The following is a 17,612-nucleotide window of genomic DNA, read 5'->3' as shown; positions in this document are numbered from 1 at the left end:
CTGGACTTGGCTATAAACCTCTGAAGAAACAAAAGTTTCTGAAGGATATTTATGTAAATTATTCAGGTAACAAGTCTACAAATATTACTTGTTTCAAATGTGGTAGAATAGGACATAAATCATACACATGCCTCAAATCTACAAATACAACTATAAAGAAAATATGGGTTCCAAAAGGAACCATTCTGACTAACCCAAAAGGACCCAAGAAAGCTTGGGTACCTAAGACAGAGACTTGACCTTTGCTTGCAGGTGTGTCTAGCATCCCAAGAAGGAAACAGGAAATGGTATCTTGACAATGGATGCTCGAGACACATGACTGGTGATGAATCACAATTCATCACGCTTGATGCTAAGGATGGAGGGATGGTCATCTTTGGAGATAATGGCAAAGGAAAGATCATCGGGATAGGTAACATTGGTATCACTCCCTCCAAATACATTGAGAATGTTTTACTAGTTAAAGGTTTAAAGCATAACTTACTTAGCATTAGTCAATTCTGTGATAAAGGGTATAAAGTAGTTTTTGAATCATCTGTTTGCATTGTGACTAGTCCTATTAACGATGGCATTAAATTTATAGGACATAGGCATGGCAATGTTTATATGATAGATTTGAATGACTTAGCCAAATTAGACATGCAATGCCTAGTATCCTTGAATGCTAAAATCAATGAGACTAGTTGGCTGTGGCATCGTAGACTTGCACATATCAGCATGCATTCTCTTTCAAAATTAATTAAGAAAGATTTAGTTCTCGGTTTGCCAAAACTGAATTTTGAAAAGGATAGAATTTGTGATGCATGCCAATTAGGTAAACAAACTAGAGTATCATTTAAATCCAAAAATACTGTTTCAACTTCTAGAACATTAGAGCTCTTACATATGGACTTATTTGGACCAACAAGAACCACCAGTCTAGGAGGAAAAAGATATGGCTTTGTAATAATAGATGATTACTCTCGTTTTACTTGGGTTTTCTTTTTGGCTCACAAAAATGAAACTTTTCATATTTTCACTAAATTTCATCGAAAAGTCTCTAATGAAAAAAGGTTTTCAATTCAAAATATTAGAAGTGATCATGGAACTGAATTTGAAAATCAAGATTTTGAAAATTTTTGTGATGAAAATGGAATTGGCCATAACTTCTCTGCTCCTAGGACACCCCAACAAAATGGGGTAGTTGAAAGGAAAAGAAATGGCCCATACCATACTTTGTGAAAGCAACCTTCCAAGATATTTTTGGGCGGAAGCTATTAACACAGCATGTTACATTTTAAATCGTGGTTTGATTAGACAATTTTTAAAGAAAACCCCCTATGAACTTTGGAAAGGAATAAAACCAAATATTGCATATTTTCATATTTTTGGTTGCCGATGTTTTGTATTAAATAATGGCAAAGAAAAACTTGGTAAATTTGATGCAAAATTAGATGAAGCAATCTTTCTAGGTTACTCCTCTACTAGTAAAGCATTTAGAGTTTTCAACAAAAGAACTTTAGTAGTTGAGGAGTCCATACATGTTGTTTTTGATGAATCTAACGATCTTCCTTCAAGGAAGAATGAGGGTGTTGATGATGCAGATCCACTAATAGAAGGTATGAAGGAGATTACTCTGAAAGATTCAGCAACTCCAAAAGACAAGGATCAAGAAGACGAACAAAATGAAAGAGGTGAAGAAATTCAAGAACAACCTCAAGGTACAAATGACCTACCCAAGGAATGGAGGTATGTTCACAACCACCCTAAGGAGTTAATTATTGGTGACCCTATGCATGGGGTAAAAACCCGTTCTTCACTTAGAGATGTAGTAAATCATTGTGCTTTTGTATCTCATCTTGAACCTAAAACTTTTGAAGAAGCTGAAAATGATCATAATTGGATTAATGCTATGCAAGAGGAACTTAATCAATTTGAAAGAAATAATGTTTGGACCTTAGTATCAAGACTTAAAGATTATTCAATAATTGAAACAAAATGGGTCTTTAGAAACAAATTAGATGAGCATGGAAATGTAATTAGAAATAAAGCAAGACTGGTTGCTAAGGGATATAATCAAGAAGAAGGAATTGATTTTGATGAAACCTTTGCACCTGTTGCTAGATTAGAAGCTATTAGACTTCTACTTGCATATGCTTGCTTTATGAAATTCAAGTTATTTCAAATGGATGTTAAAAGTGCATTTTTAAATGGATATATCTCTGAAGAAGTATATGTAGAACAACCCCCTGGATTTGAAAATCATGCTTTTCCTAATCATGTCTTTAGATTAAATAAAGCTTTATATGGATTAAAACAAGCACCTAGAGCATGGTATGAAAGGCTAAGCAAATTTCTAATGAATAATGGTTTTTCAAGAGGTAATGTAGATACAACCCTATTTATTAAAAGAAATCAAAATGATATGCTAATTATACAAATTTATGTTGATGACATAATTTTTGGGTCTACTAATGAATCCCTTTGTCAAGACTTCGCTAAGCTTATGCAGGGGGAGTTCGAGATGAGCATGATGGGAGAACTCACCTTCTTCCTCGGACTCCAAATTAAACAATCAAAAGAGGGAATCTCCATCACCCAAAGCAAGTACACCAAGGAACTACTCAAAAGATTTGGAATGGAGAACTGCAAACCAATTGGCACACCAATGAGTCCCTCAAGTAAGCTTGACAAGGATGATGAAGGTAAAAGCGTAGACTTAAAATACTACAGAGGTATAATTGGCTCATTATTATATTTAACTGCAAGTAGGCCTGATATCATGTTTAGTGTTTGCTTATGTGCTAGATATCAATCAAATCCTAAAGAATCTCATTTGAATGCTGTTAAAAGAATCCTTAGATACTTAAATGGTACTCAAACTCTAGGGTTATGGTACTCTAAGGACTCACAAATTGATTTATAAGGATATTCAGATGCCGATTTTACTGGATGTAAATTAGATAGAAAAAGCACAAGTGGAACTTGCCAATTTCTTGGAGTTAACCTAATCTCATGGTTTAGCAAGAAACAAAATTTGGTGGCACTGTCTACGGCTGAGGCCGAATACATTGCAGTCGGAAGTTGTTGTGCTCAAATCTTATGGATTAAGCAATAACTCGAAGACTTTAGAATCAAACTTAATGAAACACCAATAAGATGTGACAACACAAGTGCCATAAATCTATCTAAAAATCCAATTCAACACTCAAGATCTAAACATATTGAAATAAGATATCATTTTATAAGAGAACATGTTCAAAATAAAAATGTAATTCTTGAATATGTTTGCACTGAAAATCAATTAGCGGATATCTTTACAAAGGCCCTTAGTGAGGATAGATTCTGTGAAATTAGGAGAAATCTAGGAATTCTAGATCCATATGCCTAAAATTTCATAATTTCCAAGAATTGATTCTTAGAGCTCAATTTTCAACATCTATCTTGGTTCCAAAAGCTCAAATTTATCATTCTAAAAACTTATCATTGAGCAAAATTCCTTTACTCAAAATTTCAAATTTTTCTGGAATTTATTCACATTTTTCCTGATTTTCTGAACTTCATGAGTCGACCCCCATGAGTCGACTCAATGGCAAACTTGTAAATCCCACCAACTTCATCGGGTTCATTGTTTTTATACTGAAACCCTGTTCGTGAGACGACTCATCTTCCCATCGTCCTTCTTCCAAAAGCCATCTTCTCCAACTCTTCTTGCTCCAAATCCAAGGATTAATTTCGAGGCAATTCTCCCTCCTCCTCTCCACCAAAAATCGCCACCTTGATAAGGATTTTTCTGTGCTTTCTCGCATTGCTTGGCGCGGTTGGAACGTGCCCTAGCACTTCACCGATCTTCCAAAATCCGCTTCTTTTCTCCACCAAAATCCTTCTTTACTCTCTTGTGATCTCTCCTCCACTCAATTCAAGTCTCCTTGCCTGCTACTATATTGAATATGGCTCCGAAGATGAAACTTCCCCAAAGAAGAAAATCAATCCGTGAGCCTGAAGAAATTATCCGAAAGAAAAGGCATGCTCAGTCTTCAACTGCTCCCACTCCTGTTTCAGTACCTACTCAAGGTCCCTCTCAACCCTCCATGAGCCCTAGTGTAAATCCTCTTTCTGATAGAAAAGTAGAAACCGGGAAGAATATAGATTTTCGGTTCTTTGAGAAAGAAGGCTTTACTTTTGCAACTAAAATTAAAAACCAAGGATGGGAACTCTACTGCTCCCTTAAGGAAGTCACCTATGTTGACCTAGTTAGAGAATTCTACCAGAACCTACATTATGGAAACGGGTCAGTGACTTCAACTGTAAAGGGAATTGATATCTGCTTGGATTCTAGGTTATTGGGAGAAATACTTCAGTTGCCTAGTGAAGGATATTCATATATGGAACTCCCAATTAAAGAAGAGGGGATCAGAATTATCTTAGAAGAAACTTATTCAGGAAGTTTAAACAAGTTAGAAGCAAAGATTTTGTCCATTGAGATGAGGGTGCTGCATCAGATAGTAACAAAGCTTTTCTTTCCTAGGAGTGGTAGACATGACTTACTTTCCAGCAGAGATGTATGTGTCATGTTTCATGTCATCACTCAGACCCCCCTGAACCTCCCTGCACTTAAGATAGAGGCCATGAGAGAAACTTTGAACAGATCCAAGGCACACTTGCCTTATGGTATGGCCCTTACTAGAGTATTTAGGAGGTTTGGAGTTAGTTGTGAGGGGGAGGCTGCTACTAAGCTCTCACATATGGACACTTTCAACCAACACAGCCTGCACCGAATGGGAATTACAAAGACTGATGGTGGTTGGATCAAGGGCTCTGAAGAAAGAACTGAGGATAGAGCTGAAACAAGAGCTGAAGACAGAACTGAAGGCAGAGTAGAAGAAGAAGGTCCATCTTCTCCTGTACATGACTTCAGGGCAGCTTCACCAGATACCCAGTTCATTCCTGATACTGAGGCTGGCCCTTCTGAGTTTACTAGGATGCCCACACCAGTGTATCAGCCAGAGAGTAGAGCACCTCATTCAGAGTTCAGACTGGCTGATGATCAGATCGAGCATATTTCACAGCGTGTGGCTTCTTTGCTGTCTAGCCAGTGGAGTAGTACTTCTTTTGCACCTGGAGCTACCTCTTCTGATCAGACCATTACTCCCCACATCTCCACTGTATTTCAAATGATATCAGATCAGTCCATCAGGATCCAGCAGCTTGAGGACAATATCTGGAGACTTACTGGCAGAGTTCTTGACTTGCAGGGGCAAGTCCTTGCTTTGGCCCATCCCCAGCCATAGGAGTCTACTATTGAGGTCACAGACCTCACTGCAGAGGCTGGTAGGCTCAGAGGAGCACTAGAAGGTGGATATGATTTGCTGAGGAAAGAGATCCGAGGATCGAGTGAGCATGCTACCACTCAGTTCACTGCTCTACTTCAATCTGTTTCCAGAGCACTGAACGTACTTGATTCTATCAGACTCACCCTTTCTGTTCAGTCTTTGGCATCTCAACGTACTCAACCTCTCAGTTCATCTCGCTCTCCTGCTCGTGGCAGAGGCAGACGGGGTAGAGGATGCACTTCTGATCCATCAGCTTCTCATACCATATCTGATGACTCCGATCCATGATTTGTCTTGATCATTACTAGGTCCTAGGTATTAGTATCTTGTTCTAGGATCTGTACCTTGGGGCCATGTATTGACAATTAGCTGGTTGATTTTTATGAACTATGTATTGAAACAATTATGATATTAATGGAATCATCTTTTACCTATATTTCTACCTTTTGTAATGATATTGATCATATTTTGGTTATATATATTCTCCTTGTTGAAATATTGTCTTCTCTTTGTCTTTGTTTGCTGTTGATAATTGCTATATTAAGGGAGAGCAAACTTCTATGATAAACTCTAAAAGGAGAGAAATTAAAGAATATTTCTAAAAAGGAAAAGTTAACCATGTCTGATGATGTCAAAAAGGGGGAGAAAGTAAACAATTAAACAAAAAGCAAGCAACTCATTAAAAGCAAAACTCTAAATTATGAAAGAAAAAGGGGGAGAAATTAAACAAAAAGCAACTCATCAAAGGAAAAACCCCAAAAGCAAAATTACAAATTATGAGAAATTTGGCATCAAACAGTAATTTGGCATCAAACAGAAATTAAACAAAAAGCAATTCAATTATTGAAAAATTAAACAAAAAGCAACCCATCAAAAGCAAAATTACAAATTATGAGAAATTAATTGAAGAATTTAAAGAACAATACCAAAAGTACAATGCTAAGTACAATGCAATTATGTAACCTTTAAATTACTTCTTTACATATGCTCTGATTTACTTTAAAAATTTAAATATGCTCTGATATATTTCAAAATTCAAACTTGCTCTGATACATCTTTTGAAATTTACCTTGATACATCTTAAGAAATTTAACTTACTCTGATACTCCCTAAAATTTCTTTTAACTTGCTCTGATACATTATAAAATTTGCTCTGATACAGTGTAAAATTTTCTCTGATACATTATAAAATTTGCTCTGATACAATGTGAAATTTTCTCTGATACATTATAAAATTTGCTCTGATACAGTGTGAAATCTTCTCTGATAATATTGTAAAAATTATTTTTCTTGCTCTGATATATTGCAAAATTTATTTTTCTCTCTTGCTCTGATATATCTTAAACTCAAAATGATCTAATACTCTTTTCAAATCTTTATGAAAATGGACAAACTATTTTTGCATATGACCATTTATATCACATGCCAAAAGAATCATACTCTTTTCAAGCATATACACCTATAATGCATTCTTTTGAAATTAGTGATTCACATAAATGTTTTTTGTTCAAATATTTTGTCATCATCAAAAAGGGGGAGATTGTTGCTCCTAGATTGATTTTGATGATTACAAAGCAGATTGAAGGGATACAAATAATTTTAAAATGAAAAAGTCCTTATGCTCTTCAAGGGCAAAATCGTAATTTCACTAAAATCCTAATTTGATAGTACCATTTGGTAGAACAAATGATTTGAAATCTATTGGTGAAAATTTCATTGTGTTTGGACTTATATTTTTGAAGTTATGAAGGTTTGAAGTGCATGAGTCGACTCATGAGTCAACTCATGGCACTATGAGCTGATTGGCACGCAAAAATTCCCTTTGGCACGCTAGTTTTCTGGCTTGGCACGACCTGTGAGTCGACTCATGAGTCGACCCACAAGGCATGAGTCGACTCATGAGTCGACCCCTGCTGATTTGAGCCAAGAATTTTCAGAAACACATTCTCTGGTTTTTGCAACAGAGGTCGACTCATGAGTCAACCCCTGAAGCATGAGTCGACTCATGAGTCGACCCCTGCGATGGAAAATGTCAGCAACGGCTATTTTTTTGCCCATTTTAATTGCCTTTTATGCTTCCTAAAAATCCTCTAACGGCTCTTTATCTGCCTAAATTATTTTTTCTTGCTTCTAATGCAATAAAATGCTTCAAATGGTGAAAGAAATTGCAGATTAAATAGCAGATCAAACGTGAAATCAAAAATGAGAAAAAAATGAAAGAGAGGATCCGAAATCTGCACGAAAAAGCCTGAGATCAACGAAATATCCAAAAAGAAAAAGAGAGAGGATCCACAATATACAAGAGAGATTGTGAAAGAGAAAAGCAAGAGCATTCAAAGAGAGGATCTTTCAAGCCTATTGCTCAACCTTGATCTAGAGATCTTCCAAAGCTTTCAAGAGATCTTCAATCAACAAACAACCTCTTCTCAAGCATTCGTTCAAACGTTCATCCATCTTGAGAAAATCCAAAAAGGGTTTCTTCATTTGAGTAAAGTTTTTATTGTTATATTCGCTCATTTAAGGAGCTGTTATTGTATTAATCTGTGCTCTAAATTATCTTACTCTTGTAAGTAATTATTCTTATTTTTGGAGGATTTCCAAAACAAGGAAAGGTTGATCCGAACCTGAAATCGGAGTGTTTTGGGTTTACTTGTACCCGGGAAACAAGTGATCTAGCTTGGGATAGCTAGTGTCGGAGTTTCCGATGTTTTGTATTCGGGTTGAATACAAAGTATAGTGGATTGAAATTCTCAAGTAGGATCTTGGGGAGTGGATGTAGGTGCAAGGTTGGCACCGAACCACTATAAATCCTTGTGTTTGTGGTGTGCTTTATCGCTTTACCTTATTTCTTTATTATATCCTTGCAATTCTGCTTCAGGTAATTAATATTGAATTAAAATCTTTGTCTTGTTCATCATAAGTTATAAATTAAGTCTAAATTTTTAGAAACCCAATTCACCCCCCCCTCTTGGGTTGCATAGCTGGGCAACAATCTACAATGGTGGAAGACCTATGGACTTAATATTTGTGGAGAGATTTAGATATAGGTCTCATTTAATCAGTCATCATATGATCGATCTAATTGGTATGGGCTAAACCAAAATACCAAGCAACCTTATTCAAGATCCAATCCTTCAATTTGACCAGATAAGTGGAGATTGGTGGGGATCCTGCTGTTGCTTTTCTTAGATATCAATAAATTGATCAAGTAAGTGAACGAAACTAATTAAATAATCATATTTCAATTATTTACCTGAGACACCAATAGGTTAATTGATCCAAACAGGTCAACTCAAGCGAATCAGGCTCAAACCAACGAGCCAAATTAGGTCCTTAGGTTAATTGATTTTTACATATGGGATTTAAACGATTTGATCAACAATAATTATATGATCATGTTACTTAATTGATCTAATTCTCATCAGTATTTGATTTGATTTGATCAATTACTTAATCGAATTAGATCCATATGATTCAAATTAAAAATCCTAGATACAATCTTATTACATGATCTAATTTTTGATTTTTCATAACCAAAATCTTCATGCACAAACACAAATTTTAGATTCTAAAATCAAATTTTAAATCTAAATTCTTTACATAAAAGTAAATTTTAAATCATAAAAATAATTTTTAGATTTAACATACAAATATATATCACATATATGCATGTAAAATAAAGATCTAAATAAAATTCAGATCGATAACATGATGTCATATATCTCATATACTAATTATGGATCATATTGAAAGTAATTTTATGATCTAAACATACAACCACATATCTCATATATGAATCATAAATTAGATCATATAAAATTTTAAATTTATGCATGCATCTATATATCATGTGAACATGAACTAGAAACTATTCTAGATCAAAATTTAGATCTATACATACTTTCACATATCAACTATCTGTTATAAAATCAAACTCAAAATTAAATTTTAGATTCAAAGTATTCATCTATACATCTCATGTATCAAGAAAAAATTAGATTTTAAATTTTTTTTCAAAATATGTGACAATTTCATGCATATGAAACCCATGACTCTGATACCACTGTTGGATTCATATGTAGGGGCATGCATGTGCATTTCAAAATTTTATTTTTAAACATCATAGTAGAATAGAAGATTAAAATTTTTTTAATCTATATCATGCATACATAAAAATATAAACTACAAGGATCTACTTCATATGCTGAAATTGTAATATGCAGAAATTAAACATGTAATCGAATCACATATCTATTTCATAATTTTTTTCTTCAAATCTGGATCTGAAAGAGAAGAGGTTCTCTCTTAATTGTACAAGAGTTTGACCTCTATGAGTATTCACTCAGGATCAGCTTGGAACAGCCCTCATCAAGTTGAATTTTCTTCTCTAAGAAAATTCAGCCTGCTGAATCTGAACGAAGCATGGATCGTGATCAACTCTTGATCTCTTTCTTTGATATTTTTCTTCTCTTTTTCTCTTGCCTTTCTCTCCTTTATTTATGCTACTACTATAATCTAGAAACTAGCAAAGGAGGGACATCCAACAACTTGGGCGTGAAAACAATTGGGACATCCCAAAAGGGAGGACGTGTGGGACGCCCAAGGGAAGGAGAAGGGGAGAAGAAGAGAGGGCATGGGGGGTCTTCTTAGGGGCATGTGGACTACTGGTTAGGATGCCTAGGGATCTTAGGGGAGGTCCCTTTAAATAAGCATAAGGATTGAATTCTATTCAATCACATAATACAAGTCCTACTTGCATTGGTTTTCCTAATAACTTGAGTTATTTGAGTTTCCTTAGGAAACCTATTAGGTGCCAACTCTTGAAGCCCTTACACCCACATAAACACACCCCAAAGTGCACCCAAGGAATGCCCCATATGGGATCCATAAGCACTCTAATCATGGGATGCCCAACTTGATCAAATCAAGTGGCACCCCATAATAAATATCAAGGAATATTAATTAAGGACTTGCACCCTTAATTCATATGATTCAAAATCTTAGACACCCAACAATTAGAGTCCAATAAATCTAATTTATTTAAATTATTAGTAGATAATTAAGTTTAAATTATCTTATCAAATAAAAAATCTACATATAAAAAAAATTGGGTCCAACCATGTGCTAGCAAGGTTACCTTGAATCCAATCAGATTTTTCTAAACCCAATTGACACTTCATAAGTTCAATTGCTAATTCCAGATCTAATCCCTTTGTTGTATGACCCCATAGGTTCAATTCTACCTGGTAGTGAGATATACAATGATCTCTATCAAAGTATCATTGAAACTCTTTTCAATACATCAGAATAATTCACTCTAACTTATTAAAGATTGTTGATCCAGAACAACCCTAGTGAGCTCTCACAATCCATCAGTGACACTTAGCAATATGTAGTGGCAATTCAGTAGAATCAAAATGAACATCTAGGTGTAGTTAACATGTGATTCAGTCCCTCTATCGTGAGTTCCGACTAGATGGCAGGTCATGGATAAATCATCAAACCTCAACATCAATCATATGATATATTTGATCAACTCAAGTCTAATTGTTACTTCTATGAAAACTTATTTCTATCAATCACACTATTGTGACCACAGACTCTCGAACTTAGCCTCTCAAATCTCATAAGACTACTCCTCTCTATCAAGATCGATAGATCCTATCTTGATACGTACCCTACTCTTATAGTGGACCAACTATCGCCAACATCCACTACAAGCACTCATTGAGATCTATGTTTATATGTCAGTCAAACTCCAGCAGTCTCACTGTGAGTAGTAGTACCATCTCAGATCAAAGGATCAGTCACACAACTACAGCATTAAGACAATCACTGATGATTAAATAGAAATCTAAGTGATCTCTCATATGATCACATCAATACTAGTTGTTCTCTAATAACTACCCGTACTTATCGCTCAGTGTCTCTACACTATAGACTGGAGATTCATATATCTCGAAAAAAGTGATCTGTACGTCGGTCTATCTGAATCGATCACCATCCTCATGATAATCCTATGATTAGGAGCATTTAAAAATTAAATATATATATTTTTAATTCTTAATACTTTGAGAATATGTATCAAAAATTAATTCTGTGGACGATTCAAAGATATATCATACTTGAATAAAAAATAAACTTATCCTTTTATTGATTAAATCAACATATTAAGTACAAAATTATATCCTATAGTTATTACAATATTTCAGCCATATTGGCTTCTAGGACATACATCTAACACCATAAAGGCTGAATTCTTGCATGGCTAAGAGAGAGCCTATCTTCTTCTAGATCTAGATTCGAAGAAAAAAATTATAAAACAAGTATGTGATTCGATCACATATTTAATTTCAACATAAAATTCAGTATATATTCAATTTCAGTATATGAAGTAGATCCATATGTTCTATATTTTATGCATGCATGATTTAGATTAAAAGATATTTTAATTTTTTATTCTGCTATCTTATTTAAAAAAAATTTAAAACATACAGGCATGCCCCTACATGAAAATTCAATAGTGGTATCAGAGCCACGAATTTTATATACATGAAATTGACATATATATTTTAAAAAGAGTTTTAAAATTTAATTTTCTTGATACATAAAATATATAGATGATTACTTTAAATCTAAAATTTATTTTAGACTTAATTTTTAATTCATATATTCGATATATGAAGGCATGCATAGATCTAAAATCTATTCTAGACAGGATTCTAGTTCATGAATATGTGATATATAGATACATACATAAATCTAAAAAATTATTATGATATGATTTATGATTCATATATGAGATGTATGATTGTATATTTATATCTAAAAATTAGTTTCAATATGATCTATGATTTATATATGAGATATATGATATCATGAAATAATCTGAATTTTTATTTAGATCTAAATTTTGCATACATATATAAGATATATGCTTGTATGTTAAATTTAAAAATTAATTTCATGATTTAAAACTTATCTTTCATGCAAAGAATTTAGATCTAAAATTTAATTTTAGAATCTAAACTTTGTGTTTGTGCAAGAGAGTTTTGATCATGAAAAAATCAAAAATAGATCATGTAATTAGATTGCATCTAAGATTTTTGATTTGAACATAATGGATCTAATTCGATTAAGTAATTGATCAAATCAAGTCAAGTATTGATTAGGATTAGGTCAATTAAGTTTTAAGATCATAGAATTATTGTTGATCAAATTGATTGAATCCATATATAGAATCGATTAACCTAAGGATCTAATTCGGCTCATTGGTTTGAGCCTGATTTGTTGAAGCTAACCTATTTGGATCAATTAACCTATTGGTGTCTAAGGCAAGTAATTGAGAGGTAGTTATTTAATTGCTTCCATTCACTAACCTGATCAATTTATTGATGTCTAAGAAAAGCAATGGGGGGTTTTCCACTGATCTCCACTTATCTAGTCAATTTAGAAGATTGAATCTTCAATATAGTTGCTTGGCGGTTTGGTTTAGCCCATGTCAATTAGATCGAATATATAATGACTGATTAGATGAGACTTAAACTAAAATCTCTCCATAAATATTAAATCCAAAGGTCTTCCACCATTGTAAATATACGAGCATGGTACTGGTGTTGATTATTCTTAACTAGTCACAATAGTTCAGTTGCATCGAGAACATGCAACCACTCTATTAGTAAAGAGTTGCTCTAGGATAGGGATGGGGTTGGGCCCAATAACTATTAGGTGAGGGACCTAATGATGGCTTTGCACCGACTTATGAATGACAGGTCGGATTTAACTAAAAAGTGTGGTCAATAACTGTTAGGTGAGCCCAGATAACTTAGAGATCAAGTTGCTGTAATACGCTTAGAAAAGTATCTGGGTAAAGAGTTGTCCACACATCGATGTGCATGTTATCAATAACTGTTAGATGAGGTACATGACATTGGTGGGACCGCAGCATCCACTAGAAATTCAGTTATCGCATTAGAGTCTTCGCTTCCCATCTGGGAAGTGGAGGGATCCGAAAAAATAGTGAGAATCATTGTTTGCATCTTAAAATCCCTAGAACAAATATAAATTTAAAAGTATAAAAGTCTAACTTGAATCTCTACTTTCATAGTTAAAAATGTCAGCTTTAAATCCTGTAGCCCGCATCCTTGAATCCAATCATTTGACTGGAATCAATTTTAAAGACTGATTAAGAAATCTCAAGATTGTCCTGATTTTTGAAAAATTAGGCTATGTACTTGACTAGGAACCCCTAGTGTTATCAAACCGTCCTATTGCTGAATAAAATACAGCATATGAAAAGTAGACAGATAAAGATAGTCGAGTTAAGTGCTATGTACTGGCAGCTATGACAAACGAATTATAAAGCCAGCATGAGTATATGCCTACTATCAGGGCTATAATCACTCACCTACAAGAGTTGTATGGGGAGCAGAGCTATACAGTATGCTTCAAAGTGTCCAAGAGACTCTTCAATCTGAAGATGCGTGAATGACAGTCAATCCATGAACACTATATGACAGTGATCAAAAATATTGAGGAGCTTGGAAAGCTCGAGCTTAATATGGAAAAAGAATTACAGATGGATTTGATCCTTCAATCCCTTACGAGTTCATATAGTCAATTTATTATAAATTTTTATATGAACAAATTGGATTATACTTTATCCAAATTGGTCAATATGTTGGTCACTATTGAGAAAATCTTGAAGAATTACAAGGGGCACTGTTCTTGCTATGAAGTGGATTTCTTCATCCAAGAGAAAGTCTGGTTGGAAGAAGAAGGATAAATCCATGAAGAAGCAGAAGAAAGAGAGCAACCCAAAGAAGGATGTTCTAAAAAAGGCTGAAGTAAAAGAAAACTGTTTCCAATGTGATGCTGAAGGCCATTGGAGGAGGAACTGTTCATTCTATCTGGAGAGTCTGAAGATCAAAAAGGATGACAAACCTTCAGAAGATATGCTCGTAATTGAATCTAACTTTATGATTTTTTTTACTTTTAGTTGGGTATTGGACTCTAGTTGAGTGTTCATATATGTACTTCAATGCAGATTCTAATAGAAAATAAAAGATTAAGAGAAGATGATATGATCCTTCAGATCGACAATGGAGCAAAAGTTACTGCAGAAGCTGTTGGCACTTATCCTCTTTGATTACGATCATTAGATTAGATTTAAAAAATTAGTATTATATTTTTATAACTAGTCAGAATTTGATTTTCATGTTTGTACTAGCACATGATGATTTTAATTTTAATTTGAATAAAATTTTTTATTCTATTTATTTATAAAATAAATTAATTGTACGTGATCTTTTAATTGACAGTCTTTATCACTTGTATGTTGATGCGAATGTGAATTTAAATAAGTAAGTAGTGAGTGCTGTAGGTCAAAAGAGATCTAGAGATGAAATTAATCAAAAGTACTAGTGGTATTATAAATTAGTTCATATTAGAGAGGACCGAATAAATAAACTGAAAAAGTATGGGATCCTTGGCTCTTTTGATTCAGAGTTGTAACTAGCTTGTGAATCTTTCTTTCGAAAAAAAATGACCAAGTTACCTTTTGTGGGATATGGGGAAAGGACCATCGAGTTACTTGTCTGGGTACACACCGACATGTGTGGACCATTTGATGTACAAACTAGGGATGGTTATATCTACTTTATCATCTTTACTAATGATCTATCACAGTATAGATATATATATTTGATGCAACACAAGTCTGAAGCCTTTAAAAAATTTAAAAAATTTAGAAATGAAATAGATAAACAAACAAACAAACCCATTAAGATTTTTTGATCTGATCGAGAAGGTGAATACCTTAGTCAGGAGTTTTTGAGATATCTTAAAAAAAATAGTATAGTCTCTTAATAAACTTCTCTTGAAACATCTTAGCTCAAAGAGGTATCTGAAAGGAGGAATAAGACTCTATTAGATATGATTAGGTCCATGATGAGCTTCACTGATTTATCCTTATATATTTGGGGACATGCCTTATTAACTACAATTCACTTATTGAATAGGATTCCTTCAAAATCTATTCCTATCACACTATATGAGATATGGCACGGTAAGAAATTGAGTCTAGGTTATCTTAAGACTTAGAGATGTTTGGACTATATCAAGAGATAGATCACTGATAAATTAGAGGATAGATTTATAATAGCTCATTTTATTGGGCATCCAAAAGAATTAATGAGAAACTACTTCTACTTTTCATAAGATCACAATATGACTATGAATCGAAATATCATATTCCTAGAAAAATAATTTATCTAGGATGGTGGCAGTGGGAGGTTAGTTGAGCTTAAAGAGAAGATCCCTAAAGAGCAAAGAGCTATGGATCTTCAGAAACTCATTATTCATGAGTCAGTAGTTGATGTTCCTTCACCACCTCGTAGATCTAGCAGGGTCTTCCGACTTTCTAAAAGGTACATGGGTATGCTTATAGAGGAAATAAAGAAAATATTTCTTATAGGAGATAAGAGTTATGGTGATGATCTTAATACATTTGATGAGGTGATACCTGACATCGATTCTGAAAAATAGTTAGATATAATGAAGTCAGAAATTGACTCAATACACTCAAACCAAGTATGTATCTTAGTGGATCCACCTGAGGGTATAGTACCCATTGGGTATAAATGGATCTACAAGAGAAAAATAGATGTCGATGGTAAGGTAGAGACCTACAAAGCTCGTGGCAAAAGGTTATAGTCAATGCGAAGACATTGACTATCAAAAAATCTTCTCATCTATAGCCATGCTGAAATCCATCCGCACTCTGCTTACTGTTGCAGCTTATTATGATTATAAAATCTGAAAGATGGATATAAAAATTACTTTTCTAAATGGATATCTTGAAGAAAATATCTATATAGAGTAGCCTTTGGATTTCACACTGGTGATGGTGATCACCGAGTCTGTAAGCTGCAAAGATCCATATACGAATTAAAGCAAGCTTCTCAGAGTTGGAATCTTCATTTGATGATGCGATCAAATCATTTGGTTTTATCAAGAATGAAGAGAAATCTTATGTTTACAAGAGGATCAGTGGGAGCACAATAATATTCTTTGTATTGTATGTGGATGATATTCTCCTCATTGGGAATGATATTCTCATGCTGACCTCGATCAAAAAATGGTTGTCTAAAAAATTTTCCATAAAAGATCTAGGAGAAGCATCCTATATTCTTGGAATAAAGCTCTATAAGGATAGATCTAAAAGAATGCTAGGACTCTCACAAAAGCTATATATAGAGAAAGTGTTGAAGAGATTCAGCATAGAAAACTCTAAAAGAGGACTCTTATCTCTTAAGCATGGTATTTGTCTTTCCAAGATGATGTATCTGATCACATCTGAGGAAGTTCAGCACATAAGTAGGATTCCTTATGTCTCGGCCATAGAAAGCCTTATGTATACAATACTATATATTCGACCTGATATTGCTTTTGCTATGAGTATCACGAGCAGATATCAGTCAAATCCAGATGAGGAGCACTGGATAGCCTTGAAAAGCATCCTTAAGTATTTGAGAAGAAATAAGGATTTGTTCTTGATCTTTGAAGGAGCTTCAGAATTGCAAGTCGAGGGGTATACTGATTCAGACTTCATATCTGATTTTGGTGATAGAAAGTTTATGTCAGGATATATGTTCGCATGCAATAGTAGCACAGTCAGCTGAAAGAATTTCAAGCAACCTATCATAGTGGATTTGACCATAGAAGCTAAATATGTCACTGCTTTAGGTATTGCAAAAGAAGACTTCTGCTTCAAAAAATTCATCATGGAGTTTGGGGTAATGACATTGGATGCCATACTACTTTATTATGACAACAATAGAGCCATAGCACTTGCTAAGGAGCTGAGGTCTCATCAAAAATCAAAGTACATCGAGCAACAGTTCCATATCATACATGACTAAGCACATCGAGCAACAGTTCCATATCATACATGACTATCTCAAAAAGAAATATATCGAGATATAAAGATTAGACTCTACAGACAATGTGACAGATCCACTGATAAAGCAATTAAGCCAGTCAAAGATGGAAGTCTACCTTGAGATGGGACTTAGATTAGTGGTCAATTGGCTTTAGTCCAAATGAAAGATTGTTAGATATTTGTCCTAGAAGCTAATGCAGCTGACATATTGTAATAAGTCTAGGATATAATTTTGTACTTAATACATTGATTCGATCAATAGAAAGGTAAGTTTTATTTTCATTCAAGTGTGATATATCCTTGAATCATCCATAGAATTAATACTTTGATACATATTCTCAAGGTGTTGAGAATTAGAG

The sequence above is a fragment of the Elaeis guineensis genome, chromosome 9, assembly GCF_000442705.2.
Source record: "Elaeis guineensis isolate ETL-2024a chromosome 9, EG11, whole genome shotgun sequence".
In the NCBI taxonomy this organism is placed as follows: domain Eukaryota; kingdom Viridiplantae; phylum Streptophyta; class Magnoliopsida; order Arecales; family Arecaceae; genus Elaeis; species Elaeis guineensis.
Note: the sequence above shows the minus strand (reverse complement) of the source record.